The following is a 4,290-nucleotide window of genomic DNA, read 5'->3' as shown; positions in this document are numbered from 1 at the left end:
TTTTTATTTTCTTTTTCTTTTAATTTTCGAAATCTATATTTTACTTTCTAATTATTTTACTTTATTTTATTTCATTTTTTCGGTTATTTTAATTAAATAAAATAAAAATAAAAATATATTTTACTTGCAATTCACATCATCTCCCTTTCTCCATCATAGATCTAAGTGGAAATGAACAGTCCAGAAAGACTCTGGGGTCATATGCTAACCCCACTACTACTGCATATGGGAGTAGTATCTGTATACCCTCCATCAAGACAGGCAGTTTTGAGCTAAATCCTCAGCTCATTGTCATGGTGCAGCAAAACTGCCAGTATTCTGGTCTTCCACAGGAAGAACCTACTGAGTTTCTGGCACAATTCTTGCAAATTGCTGACACAGTACGTGACAATGAGGTAGATCAGGATGTATACAGACTGTTACTGTTTCCGTTTGCTGTAAAAGATCAAGCTAAAAGGTGGATAAATAACCAACCCACAGCAAGCATAAGAACATTGAAACAGTTATCAGACAAATTCATGAATCAATATTTTCCTCCAAAAAGGATGACACAGTTAAGGCTGGACATCCAAGGCTTTAAAAAAGAGGATAATGAATCCCTTTATAACGCCTGGGAGAGATACATAGGGATGCTAAGGAAATGCCCCTCTGAAATGTTTTCAGAGTGGGTGTAATTAGACATCTTCTACTATGGGCTTACAGAAAGAGCTCAGGTATCTCTAGACCACTCAGCTGGTGGGTCTATACACATGAGAAAAACTATTGAAGAGGCTCAAGAGCTTATTGATATAGTTGCTAGAAATCAGCATCTGTATATAAGTAGTGGGTCCTCCATAAAAGAAGAAGCCAAAGCAGTATCTACTGAGCTTGGTCCTCCAGAACAAGTTGCTGAACTCAATCAACAATTGTGTTTTCTAACAAAACAGCTAGCAGAATTCAAGGAGATGCTACAGGACACTAAAAATGCTAATAAAAATATGAAAGCACAGTTGAATCAGACAAAACAACAGTTATCAAAGCAGATAACAGACGAGTGCCAGGAAGTTCAATTAAGAAGTGGAAAAACGTTAAATACCTCACTTCAGAATAGCAGAAAGCCAAGAAAAGAACAACTGATAGAGGATGAGCAAAATACTATCCAAAATCCCTCTGAGGACAGTAAGAGCCCAGAGAGGAATAAGTCTGGCGTTCAAACGCCAGAAAAGAATGCAAAGTTGGCGTTAAACGCCCAACCCACGTACAGTTCTGGCGTTCAAATGCCAGGAACAGGCAAGGAGCTGGCGTCAAACGCCTAATGGGAGCTCAGTTCTGGCATTCAAACGCCAGAAACAGGTAAGAAGTTGGCGTCCAACGCCACTCAAGCTTCCAACCCTGGCGTTCAAATGCCAGTGAGGGATCAGACACACACAAGTGCTGATAACAACCCCTCTAAAAAGGCTTCCCTAACCACTTCTGTAGGGAATAAACCTGCAGCAACCAAGGTTGAGGAATACAAAGCCAAGATGCCTTATCCTCAAAAACTCCGCCAAGAGGAGCAGGATAAGCAATTTGCTCGCTTTGCAGACTATCTCAGGACTCTTGAAATAAAGATTCCGTTTGCAAAGGCACTTGAGCAAATACCCTCTTATGCCAAGTTTATGAAAGAGATCTTGAGTCATAAGAAGGATTGGAGAGAAACTGAAAGAGTTCTTCTAACTGAAGAATGTAGTGCAGTCATTCTGAAAAGCTTCCTAGAAAAGCTTAAAGATCCCGTGAGCTTTCTGATACCATGCATATTAGAGGGTAATTGTACCAAGACAGCCTTATGTGATCTTGGGGCAAGCATCAACCTAATACCTGCATCCACTATCAGAAAGCTTGGTCTAACTGAAGAAGTTAAACCAACCAAGATATGTCTCCAACTTGCTGATGGCTCCATTAAATATCCATCAGGTGTGATTGAAGACATGATTATCAGGGTTGGGCCATTCACCTTTCCCACTAACTTTGTGGTGCTGGAAATGGAGGAGCACAAGAGTGCTACTCTCATGCTAGGAAGACCCTTCCTAGCAACTGGACGAACTCTCATTGATGTCCAAAAGGGGGAGGTAACCCTGAGGGTCAATGAGGATGAGTTCAAGTTAAATGCTGTCAAAGCCATGCAGCATCCAGACACACCAAAAGACTGCATGAAAGTTGATCTTATTGACTCTTTAGTAGAAGAGATCAACATGGCTGAGAGTCTCGAATCAGAGCTAGAAGACATCTTTAAAGATGCTCAGCCTGATTTGGAGGATTCAGAAGAAATAAAAGAACCTCTGGAAATTCCGCATGAAGAGGAAAAACCTCCAAAACCCGAGCTCAAACCATTACCACCATCCCTGAAATATGCATTTCTGGGAGAAGGTGACACTTTTTCGGTGATCATAAGCTCTGCTTTAAATCCACAGGAAGAGGAAGCACTAATTCAAGTGCTAAGGACACACAAGACAGCTCTTGGGTGGTTCATAAGTGACCTTAAGGGCATAAGCCCAGCTAGATGTATGCACAAGATCCTATTGGAGGATGATACTAAGCCAGTGGTTCAACCACAGAGGTGGCTAAATCCAGCCATGAAGGAAGTGGTGTAGAAATAGGTCACCAAGTTACTAGAGGCTGGGATTATTTATCCTATTTCTGATAGCTCCTGGGTGAGCTCTGTCCAAGTTGTCCCCAAAAAGGGAGGCATGACAGTGGTTCATAATGAAAAAAATGAACTGGTTCCTATAAGAACAGTTACAGGGTGGCGCATGTGTATTGACTACAGAAGGCTCAATACTGCCACCAGAAAGGATCATTTTCCTTTACCATTCATAGACCAGATGCTAGAAAGACTAGCAGGTCATGATTATTACTGTTTTTTGGATGGCTATTCAGGCTACAACCAAATTGTAGTAGATCTCCAGGATCAAGAGAAAACAGCATTAACATGTCCATCTAGAGTGTTTGCTTACAGAAGGATGCTATTTGGGCTGTGTAATGCGCCTGCAACCTTTCAGAGATGCATGCTCTCTATTTTCTCTGATATGGTGGAAAATTTTCTGGAAGTCTTCATGGATGACTTCTCAGTATATGGAGACTCATTCAGCTTCTGTCTTGATCACCTGACACTGGTTCTGAAAAGATGCCAAGAGACTAACCTGGTTTTAAACTGGGAAAAATGTCACTTTATGGTGACTGAAGAGATTGTCCTTGGGCATAAGATTTCGAACAAAGGAATAGAGGTGGATCAAGCTAAAGTAGAGGTAATTGAAAAATTACCACCACCTGCCAATGTTAAGGCAATCAGAAGCTTTCTGGGGCATGCAGGATTCTATAGGAGGTTTATAAAGGATTTTTCAAAAATTGCAAAACCTCTAAGCAACCTGCTAGCTGCTGACACGCCATTTGTGTTTGACACAGAGTGTCTGCAGGCGTTTGAAACTCTGAAAGCTAAGCTGGTCACAGCACCAGTTATTTCTGCACCAGACTGGACATTACCATTCGAATTAATGTGTGATGCCAGTGACCATGCCATTGGGGCAGAGGCATGACAAGCTTCTGCATGTCATTTATTATGCTAGCCGTGTTTTAAATGATATCCAGAAAAATTACACAACCACAGAAAAAGAATTGCTTGCAGTGGTTTATGCCATTGACAAATTTAGATCATACTTAGTAGGATCCAAAGTGATTGTGTACACTGACAATGCTTCTCTTAAATATCTACTTACAAAGCAGAATTCAAAACCCAGGCTCATAAGATGGGTGTTGCTTCTGCAAGAGTTTGATATAGAAATAAGAGACAGAAAAGGGACAGAAAACCAAGTGGCTGATCATCTGTCCCGAATAGAGCCAGTCGAAGAAGCGTCCTTTCCCTCTATTGAGATCTCTGAAACCTTTCCGGATGAGCATTTGTTCACCATTCAGGAAATACCATGGTTTGCAGACATTGCAAACTATAAAGCTGCAAGGTTCATACCCAAGGAGTACAGCAGGCAACAAAAGAAAAAATTAGTTACTGATGCAAAGTACTACTTGTGGGATGAACCCTATCTCTTTAAGAGATGTGCAGACGGAATAATCCGTAGGTGTGTGCCTAGAGAAGAAGCACAGAGGATCTTATGGCATTGCCATGGATCACAATATGGAGGTCATTTCGGAGGTGAAAGAACAACCACTAAGGTCCTCCAATGTGGTTTCTACTGGCCTACACTCTACAGAGATTTCCAAGAGTTTGTACATAACTGTGACAGTTGTCAGAGAGCTGGTAATCTGCCTCATGGTTATGCC

Source organism: Arachis ipaensis, chromosome B05 (genome assembly GCF_000816755.2).
Source record: "Arachis ipaensis cultivar K30076 chromosome B05, Araip1.1, whole genome shotgun sequence".
Taxonomy (NCBI): domain Eukaryota; kingdom Viridiplantae; phylum Streptophyta; class Magnoliopsida; order Fabales; family Fabaceae; genus Arachis; species Arachis ipaensis.
This window is presented reverse-complemented; position numbering follows the sequence as displayed.